This window comes from Apus apus, chromosome 12, assembly GCF_020740795.1.
Source record: "Apus apus isolate bApuApu2 chromosome 12, bApuApu2.pri.cur, whole genome shotgun sequence".
NCBI classification, from domain to species: Eukaryota; Metazoa; Chordata; class Aves; order Apodiformes; family Apodidae; genus Apus; species Apus apus.
The window spans coordinates 4,132,204-4,142,736 of record NC_067293.1 but is presented as its reverse complement, the minus strand read 5'-3'; the positions used below and the strand labels follow the sequence as shown (position 1 = coordinate 4,142,736).

Genomic DNA, 10,533 nt, shown 5'->3' with positions numbered 1-10,533 from the left:
AAGGAAAGTTGGAAATTGTCCTGTGAGTGCATATCTGAGAGATGGTCTCCAGAGGTGGAAGAGGAAGGTAGAGGAGTGAAGCTAGTGGTTTGGGTGTGGGTTTGACAGGGCTATTTCATGCTGCTCTGTGTGGATGCTGTGTGGCAGGTGTCTGTTATGCCAATATGCACATTTGCATCAGCAGTAACTCTTCACTGCTTCTGTGTTAATGATATAAAGACTGTACCTCTTCTTTCAGGCAATTTCCAGAAAAGCCTGAAGTTAAACTATGCTTGACTTACTGCTTCTTCACCATAGCAATTCCTTTTGTCATTGCATGCCCAATCTAACATGTCCATGCTGCTAACAGCTTCCCTCATGGTGATGGAGGCAGGCATTGATCAGGTTAATTTGGTGTCTCCATGGACTTAGAGAATCAAAGGTGTTAATGTGACACTGTGTGATGCAGAGATTTTAAAAGGTCCAGGGATTCATGCAACTCCATCCTGTTCAGAGAAGCATGTTGTATGTAGCAGCAACCATGCTGAGAGAGTAGACCTTTAATAGGGTAAAATCCCTGTTCAACAGACTTCTAGAGCGTGTTTCAGATACTGGCTGTTTGGGGGACAGGGAAGGCTGGAGTTACTGACCTTGTTTTTGTTGAATCTGAGCTGTGATGTACTGAAGGACAGACCAGAGTATCCCAAGGCACGTGGAGAGGGTGTTGGGAGAGGCAACAAGAGAACATGTGGCTTTTAGCTGGTGCCTGGTCCACTGGCCAACAGCCCTGTGGCAGGAGGGAGGTGGCTGTAGCACCAGATACTACAGCTAGTCTGAGACCTGCTGAACTCATCACAGCTTTATCACATGTAGCACATTGAATTGCAGTGTCTCACAGCTCCTGCCTCTCAGAAGAGTTGCAGAAGGGATATTCTTTCTGGGTAACACCAGTGTGCAGTGCTGCACCTGTTGGTGCTGTAGTCCTGGACATCATCTGTGGTGGGAACTGTGCTGCCAGCTCTGCTCTCCTGCTAAGGCCAGAAGAGGGGCACTGTGCCCTCGAGGTGTGCCAGACCCTCCTTGCCTGCTGGAGGTGATGGCTGTGGCTCTGTGGGATATGGTATGGCAGTGGCCAGGCTGGCCTGTGTCTGGCTGGAATGCTGGTGGAGGGACCAGTGATGGGGGGTAAGCACTTGGGTGGGTGACGGGGACTTCATTTGGCTCCTGAGATGTGGAAGGCTTCACTCCCAGACCCTGGTGTGGGGGCTTTTCCACGAGTTGCCCCTTCCCTTCCTATCTCTGGGGGTGCTCTCCTTCCCCTGACCTGGACAGTCTGCCTGTGCTTCTTGGCTGCCTGCAGATGGGCGAGATGCAGGGGCTGGAGCCGTGGCTGTTTGCACCTCCAATAGGAACATGTGAGCAATGTGCCTTTAAGACTAGCAGGAGAGCAATAGTGTCTCCCTCCCTCCTGTTAATTGTAGCATGTTTTTCAGCCATGCTTTCCAGTCACATTCACAGGCTGAGAGACGGAGCAGCGCCGGAGCCTGCCGGCTGAGTGCCACCCGGACCCCGCCTGCTCGCCTGCAGGTGATGGGCAGCTCCCGGGACCCCGGAGCTTCGTGCCAGAACCAGAAGCCCTCTGTGCTTGAGTTTTGGTGACGCTGCTGGGCTCGCCACTTCGCCTGTGCCTCCCACCTGCCTGGCTGTGACCTTCAGCCACAGGTCCTGTGTGCTGGCCACCCCACCCCAGCAGCCCTGGCAGGGGCTCCCGCATGAGCCATGAGCAGGGCTGGGCTGGTGCTGGGGAGCCTGCAGTGGGTGATGCAGTGGGAGCTGCCTGGTGGCTGCCTGGGGGCTGCCGTGGGAACGCCTGGCTCTCTGAGCAGAAAGTGACTGCAACTAACTCAGGGTTGGGACTACTTCTCGGAGGATGCCCTGTGTGTCTCCAGTCGCTCCTCTCTGGCCTCGCTGCAGAATATCTGGAGTTGCTTGCCCCCGGGGGGGCACAGAGGCATAGGCCTCCAGAGGGTTAAGAGCATCTGTCTTTCGCCGAGTGTTGGAGCAGGAAATAATCTGCAGGGATACATGTGCAGCAATTCAACTGCTGCTGCTCTGCCAGGCTGCCACTGCTGCAGTTGGTGTGTGAGAGAAGCTGCCGCTCACAGAAGATGCTTTCTTGGTGTGTCCGAAGCACCAGGCATGGCAGCAGAGCACCGGCTGCCTGAGCTGGGTTAAATGTCTCCATCCAACAGGAATTATATTGACCTGCTGGCTCTGTCAGCTCACTGAGGTAGGTGCTGCTGCCTGTGTGATACGCTGTGATCTTTGCTGGGGTGATGCACTCTCCTCCTCACTTCAGCCTGGGCTATTGAATCTTAAAAATCTTTCTGTAAGAATGAGGTTTAATTTGCAGGCTAGTGCCAAGCAGAAGTGTGTGTGTGTGGTTTTTGTGTGTGCAGCAGGGAGGAGAGAGCAAAAGATACTTCAGTGATACCTCTCATGCCAGGCAATAAAGTCGTTGCACTTAATTGGAACAAACTTGCCTTAGTCTCTGTGGAATGCACCTGGGAGCTTTTGCTTCTTCCTGGCATGTGACCTTTTGAAAGGGTAGGCTGCAGTAATGCTGGATTATGCTTAGGTTCAGAAACAGGGACATGGTGCACTCTACAGGTCCCTTCATTCTGCTCCTGTGGACATGGGGAGGGCAGAGGACACCCACGCGGAGGGGGAAAATGCTGCAGACAGGGAGGTGGTGTTTTTTGAAGGTGAAATTGCACTAAGAGGAAGAAAAGAGGTGTTCTTCCCTGAGGAAGAGGCTATCTTAAGGTCCTAAGGGTTAACCTTGGTGTTTGGATGTCAAGAATGAAATTTGTTTTAGAAGCAACCTGTGCATGAGTCTGGCTTTTGTGTTTTGCTTTCCCAGCTTTGTGGAGAGGAGTTTTGTTCATCTCTAACAGCTTTACTGCCTGTAACCTTTGCTGGATGATTTTTATTTTATTTTATTTTATTTTTTTCACCAATGCCTGAGAGGAAAAAAAAACTACCCACTGCCATGAAATTTTCTTAGGTTTATTTAGGAAGATGTCTTCTTGGGAAATCCTTAACAAAATTGGTAGCAGCTAATGCTGTTCCTTTCTCACCAGCAGAGCATGCAGTTCAGTTTGTCTTGAGACCTCCAGTCAGAGCTTTACTCTGTAAAGGTTAAGCTGAAAGGGAAGTTTTCAAACAATTTCCCCTGGAAAGGCAGGATGTTGTTCATTGGATACCTATTTGATTTGAGTCTCCTGGTTGACCTACCTATGTATACTTGCATGTTGGCTGCTGAGCACATGAGCACAGACCCTGCCAAGGAAACCTGCTCATGCAAGACAGGCAGGTGCTGCCCAGATTATGCGCCTGGATCACTTGGAGAGAGGTCTGTGCACACTGTGATGGTGCAGTCAACAGTGCCATTGCTGGCTAACAGTTTCAGAAGTTTTTCTATGGCATCCTGGCAGATGAAATCTGTCATTAATAACTGCACTCCTCAGGAAAAAGAACAGTCATGTCACCGGCACTGCAAATCTTTCTAGTCTCTTGTTTTCTTTAGTTGGGGCTTCCTGACTGGAATGTGTTGCTACCTGAGCAGTTTGGTCAGAGTATTTATTGTTGCCTCCTCAGCTCTCCCAGGGCTGTTGTGCTACATTTGGTTCAGTACAGACATGTCTCACAGGGAAGGCTGGAGAAGACTCCCCCCCATTTTTAGCTGTGGTTTGGGCCCAAATACAGGCAAGAACAGGACACTTGTGCATCTTCCTTTGGAATCCTTTAGAGAAGACCTCTGATGCTCTGCAAAAATCTCTGTGGTGGAGGCAAAGTGGGTCTGGTGGATTTGCTGCTGGGTATGAATTGAGAAGCTACAAACTCTGTTGGGGATGGCGGGGCTGTGATGATGCCTGGGGAGCAGCTGCTCCTCTCTGTCCTGGGAAAGAGGATCCCTTCTTATTCATACACTAGGTAGAGCTGGGCAGCAGTGCTCTTTAGTGCTTCATAGCAACAGTTCTTTCTCCCAGAAAGAGAAGAAAAATCTGGCTTCATTCAGCAAGGTGAAAACACAAATGTACCAACACCCAGTGGAGTCTCGCTGGTGTAATACTGGTGTAAGGTCACATGAAAGATTTCTGTCTACAAGAGCACTTACAAAAGTTGGTGAGCTTTAAATAACCCAACTGCCTGTGCAGGGAACACTAGAAAAAGTATATGGTAGTAATCCCATTTACTGCTATTTTCACACAGGCAGAATAGTGATTAGAACTGGTGGAATTCAAGTAAAATGCTTATCACAAACATACTTAAAAAATTAGTTTGGTGCTTGCCAGCCAGTAACTGCTTTGGTTATCTTTGTGCCTCTATTCCAGCAAGTGTATTTTTCAGAAAGTATTTTTGTGAAAACAGCAGAATGTTAGAGTGTATTCCCATGTGGTGTAGTTTGGAGGACTGGGTGGGAACCTGTCCTTACAGCTGTACTCCCAGCCACTCAGGATAGCAAATCAGTATGTTTGAAATACTGATTATTTCTAAGCAGCCTTCCTGGTCAGAAATAAAGTTTTGCATTAAACTCCAATGGTGTTGAAGTTGAGGACTATTTGCTAGAGTTAATGGTAATTTTTAACATTCTAATTCATTAAATGGGGGCTGCTCAGCAACGTGTTACCTGCTTATCTTGTAAAGCCTGGGCAGGGTGCTTCTCAGCACCACCAGTGCTCTGCCGGAAGGTAGGGCTAAGTTTGAAATTCAACTGGGCCCAGTGGTGTACTGGAAGCAGCAATACTGGGATTCCTGCAGAGTTTGCCTTTTTGGAGACATATTCCTGGCCTTATCCATCAGGTCCTATGCCTGGCAAGCCGTGCTGGGACAGCTGCCCAGTCGTGTGCTGCTCAGCAGTCACAGGTTGTGCAGAGAATGGGTAACAGATGAGTGAGAAGGGAATAAATTCAACAACTATTTTGGGGGAGTGACTTCCCTGCTATCTGTGGGGAGGTAAACATAGGCAGGACATTAGGTGCCTCCAGTCTTTCCACGGCCATTGCATTTTTATGCTTTGGATGCTGCTTGTAAAGCAGTTACATGTGATCAAAGCCTGTGCTCCAGAAACTCGGGGTTGGAGGTAAAACTGTGCCTCTCTATTAGTGCCTGAAGCTTCTTTCAGAGACTGTTCTACTGCATTTGAAATCTATCTGCCTTTGTACCACTTGTAAAATGTGTTCACAGTAGGTGGTGGCATCAGTGTCCTCTTAGTGAATGCAGATATTTATATTATGCAGAAGGTTTTCTCATTTTGCTGCATTCAGATGATGACTGGAGATACCATTCTTGTTAGATAAAAAAATTGAGTCTGACTTTAGAGGTGAATTTAAAGAGCAATTTCTATTGAATATATATGGCAGCAAATAGAAACAGAGCTGCTTAAAGATTACCTTAATGATGAATCATTAGATGGCTCTCACCAGTCTGGAAAGCAATAAACATCAAAATGGAGGGTTAGGATTTAGTAGCTTAGAAAATTGGTAGAAAGGGTCTTGTGTTGCAGAGGGGGTTTTACATCACATCCAAGTAAAGATGTCCTGAGATGCAAAAGTACCTAGTGACCTTCCACCCCAGACAGAAGAGGCAGCTGCTACCTATTGTTTGTTGTTCCTGAAGGTTCTTTTCCTTGGTTGCTAGTCACTACTAATATTAATCTACTTTTTGTTTTTAAACCCTGATTGATTTCTCCCCCACCCTGTTTCAGGGCAGACACTGTCATACTGCTTTTTCTTTTGAATGCTATAATTTTTATTATTAATCTTCAATGCTGCAGCTTTTGAAAACCAGATTAATTTGAAACACCAGCTCAATGCAAATGCTGTAATCATCAGAGATCTTAAAGTGTTCAAGGGACCATTATTTTTCTACAGAGCTATGGTTGCATGTGTCTAAGTATCTTGCTACCTTTGCTCAGATGACAGGGGTTGTAGTGCGTGATCTTCTGTGTAATGCAGCATGAATAAACATGACATGTTCCTCAGCTGTTGGATTGCACATGCTAGCCAGAAGTCAACAAACATTAGAGAACGGAGATCACCTCTCCCACCACTGAAATAATCTTTCTTTGCTCTAAGTGTTGTAGGAATTCTGTGGTTTCTACACAACAGAGAAGAGGGCAGATAGAGCTGGGAAGGTGTTGCATGCCAGAATTGTACTTTATTTGTGAGTCAGGTAGTGGTGGACACAATACAGGTATCTCCACTGTCACCCAAAAGGTTTCCACCTTTGGGTCACAGTCTGTGAACAGTAGGTTGCACAGAAGCTATTTTAGCTGGTTTGATCTCCAGCCAGGGCAGATGTTGATCATTGGTGCAGTCTCCTGGGCAGTGGGGCACATAATGTGAGGTTCTGGTAACCTGGTTCCTTCTAGGCCAACTGTTGGTATTTTGGGCTTTTTTGCCACAAATACTAGGTAGCAAATTCAGGAGGATGTTTTCATGCCAAGACTTCTGACATTTGACCATGAATGACTAGCTTGTTCTTGTTCAGCGTATGCAACATCCAGGAAGCTCTGGGCAGGCATGTATAATTTTCTCACAGCTATTACTTGCAAAGAACAAAATAAAAAAGATTGCAGAAGCATATTAATTATCCACAGTTTAATGTATTTAGTGGTTTGCAAACAGTCATTGTGGACATTGCTCTCTGAAAGACTGTAATTTTAATGGTCCAAGGGGGCATATTGTAGGTCTACTGAAGCTCCTACAGTTATGGTTTAATTTTAATATGTCTTCTATTTGGAAAAGTCTGGTTTTTTAGGTTTTATGGTACCCAGTGTTGTGTGCGTGGCTTAAGACAAAGTGGTAGATGAATGTTGGAATAAATGTGAATGTATCTATATCAAAGTGCTCTCTTGTCTTGGTAACTTGCCTGTTTTTAATTTTTAATAATCGCCTTCTGTTTTCTACAATTGTATGCATGTATAAAACATGTAAATCTGAGCATTGCAGTGTAGATATGGCAAATGCTGTCTAGCAGCCTTTGGTTCTGCATCTCACACAATCATGTCACACGTGATTGTTAAGATCATGTTTTTTAACTGCCTGATAATACAGGCTACAGACATTTTGATCCAGCAATTTCTTCCTGCCTTTCAGAAGCATATTCAGCCTTGCTTAAAGAGTGCAGATAATTGGGACTCGGAGGTGTCATGAGGGTAGTTGTTTCAGTGAGTAATTATTTCTGGTGATGTGAAAAAAATAAAATAAAAATCCAATCTGTGTTAAGTTCCTGGAAGTTCCATATGTTGAATCTTCTTCCTTTGTCTACTTAATTAAGGAGCCTGTTAGTAATGGAAATCATGTCCCATGATATGGATACATAACTGTTCAGCCTTCTTTTTGCTGAAGTGCTCATATAGTTTAAACTCTTTCCACACAACCTGTTTTCAGGCCCTCAAAGCCTATGCATTTCTCTCTGTTTCTCAGCATCTTTTTGAGCTGTGGACACCAGAGGTTGCTTTTCTGGGACAGCAGGACGGGACACTCTCCTAATATTATCACTAACACCGTACACAGACACAATCACCATTCTAACCTTGGACAAAATTGCTTCTATTCAAACATCCACATGTGTCATTAAATCCTGTAACCCCAGCATGGCCCTGGGACCTCATGTTCCATTTATCTGCCTTGACTACCTTATACATTTGTAAGTCTCTGATTTCCAACATACAGGTCCCTCCTCTTTAAGTGGGGCAGATCATTCACTGCATTCTTTGATCCTGGACAAGTAGACTTGTGTTTGCCTTTGTTACAGTGTTTGATCTCTGACAGCCATCCGAGTTTGGCAATATTTCTCACTTAAGCCAATTCTGAGTTGCACTGAACTGAGAAACTTGTCTCTGTAGGCCCAGTTAAAAGCACTTCCATGCATTGATGATTCCTGATTATAATTACATCTTGTTGATTATCCATGATTTTCAAAGTGTTCTGTAGTAATGTCATGTACTGATATTCTTGCAGTCAGTTTGGGGGGTGTCACTGGGCTGTTTGCAAAAAAAAAACCAACAAAAACACAACAAAACAACAAACCAAACAAGCCTGCAGTGTTGACACAGCTGCTATCCCCCCACTCTGCTTTATTAAGTGTTTTTTAATAATTTCAGGATTATCCTAGAGGACTGATTGAGATGCCTATCACATACAGATACAAAGTTCCCTGCAGTCACAACTATCCCTGCTGCTTTCCTCTTCCTCAGGGCTGTTGGGTGCTGTTTTCCAGGAGACAGAACAAAAGTCTGTTGCTGTATTAATAAAATCACCCCTGTAAAAAAACAAAGCAAATTACATATTTTGTTTGAGCACTCCTTTGATTCTCCATACTTTTTGCCATTTTGGTTTCCTGCTGATGTTGAATTACTTTCTTTTCATTCCCCTAGCAATTGCTCTGTGATGTTGACGTGGGGCTGGATAACCCTCTGTGGTCCATCAAAACCTCTCCTGTTCAGCACCTCACCTGACACTGCTGGCATCCAGGTCTTTTCCTTAGCTTGATTATCTTTTCCCACTGCTCCTCCCTTGAGACACTTCTCTTCCAGCAGGAATATGGAGTAAAACCTTTCCTCCTCTGATCACTGAGGTGTTGTTTTCTATTTCCCTTTAGTTAGTGCTCACCCTGCTATTTCTTATTCACTTAGTACCCCTTGTCTTTATCTCAGTGACGATTCCACCTGGATTACTTTTTTCTCTCATTTTTTGCCATCTTCATGTTGTGTTTTTTTTTTTCTCAGTTCTTTTCTTGAGCAGTCCATTTGTTTCCTTGACACAACAATTACTGACAGCCTGGTATCCTATCTCCAGCAGTGGCAAATAGCAGATGCTTAGAGAATAATATAAAGAACAGGGGTGAGAATATAATAACCCTAATATATCCTGCCAGCAGTGATCAGTATCACACATGCCTGACTGTGTTGTGAATGTGTTTAAGCACAGCCCAGTGGGGGATATAATGCCTTAGAACCATGTGGGTAAGGAAAAGATAGCTTAACAAGATGGCAAGTTTTCTTGTGTAACTACCTCCCTCCAAAAGTGCTGCCTTCTCCTTGCCTCCTGTTGCTTGGCTCAGCAGAGAGAGCCTCAGCAGCCTTGTTCTTGTTTCTGAGCCAGTCCTGGGCTTCCTCTGCAGGGCTTCTTGTACCTAATTGAGTAGGAGATTGTGTTTCTGGTTCTTGGAGGCTCCTTGAGGAGATGATTGCAGTGTGGCAGGATGAAGGAAGAAGCCACTGTGTTTGGTTATGAGCCCTTTTCTATCACGCTGCCTGACAGATTCCCCCAGCTTTCAAGCTCTGGCTATTTGTAACACAAGCTGACAGCTGGAATTGGGATGTTGTAGACTTTTTTTTGGTGAGAACATATGGGAGGGAGAGACCCAAACCAGTATCCTTCATCTGTGGGGTGGTTAGAGGTGTCTGTCCTGCTTGTCCCATGGTAGGGCAGGTCAGTAGCACTACCAGCAGGCACAAGGTGGCCAGGAGACTGGCAGCAGGGGCTGGCCCCAGGCTGCACAGCTGCTTTTCTTCATCAGTGATTTGGAGATGCAGGGCCTCACAGAGAGCACATGGGAGGCTGTGGGGGTTGTCAGGATGTGGACTTTGCTGTGATGTGACATTAAGGTGTACTACAGCAGCCAAGGTTGTAGAAAGATGGGAAGGAGAGGGGTTGGGGAGACTTTTCTGTCTACATTGTCATGGTTACTTTGGGTTTCATTCTTTATTTCCAGATTGTTTTCTGAAAACTTCTCCAGTATTCCTTCAAATCTGAAATAAGGTCTGAACTGTATGAAGCAAGTAGAAAAATGTATTTGAATTTTAAAAAGCTAGGTTGGAAGTTACATTTAAAAATATCTCTATTAGCAAGTAGAATACATTATCCAGGGCACTGAGCAGCTAAATCAGAGGAGTTATGTTGCAGGCGTTAGACCTATAATTACTAGTTATTCAGTTATGTGCTTCCTCTGTTACCATCACTACTCTAGCAGCAAGCACACCATCCTTTGATTTATTCTCAGCTGATGGGAAGCCTTACTGATAGGATTATTTTATTACAGAGTCATATTTTCTTCACAGGGTTTATTTTCTTTTGTGGTTTGCTTTGTTTGTTACTACCTGCCTAATTTTTAGAGAAGTCCTTAGGGTAACAATAGGAATACAAAGGTATTGGCATTATTGGCATCACTGGCCTCCAGTACCCAGCTCTTCACTGTCTGACCTCACCAGCAAGGATAAAGGTTCTTCTGTTCATGCAGGTGAGTCCATAAGTCCCTACAGCTCTAACTGCACCAGTGCATGCCATGTGATTGTTGAATAAGATAGAACATTATTCTTCCTGTCTATTTTCCCCCTCCTCCCAGAAGCAGATTCCCTACAATGAGCTGTGCCAAGTGATCTCAGCAGTGGTTTAGGGGATGTTCAGGAGAACAGGGTGAAGCATGCAGTGCACCTTTCCCAGATGGAGCTTTCCAACTTCATGCAAAGTTGTGCGTGGCAGA

At 45.2% G+C, this 10,533-nt stretch overlaps 1 protein-coding gene across 2 annotated transcripts in view; it reads left to right on the top strand.

Annotated features, from left to right (window-relative positions):
• The first annotated feature begins 1,774 nt into the window (after positions 1-1,774).
• The window catches only part of HTR2C (5-hydroxytryptamine receptor 2C), a 200,367-nt gene continuing 191,608 nt past the window's right edge, over positions 1,775-10,533 (top strand). For both annotated transcript variants that reach the window (XM_051630739.1, XM_051630737.1), the window contains exon 1: positions 1,775-2,269. The gene's annotated coding sequence lies outside the window, so the exon portion shown is untranslated. The remainder of the gene's footprint in view (positions 2,270-10,533) is intronic.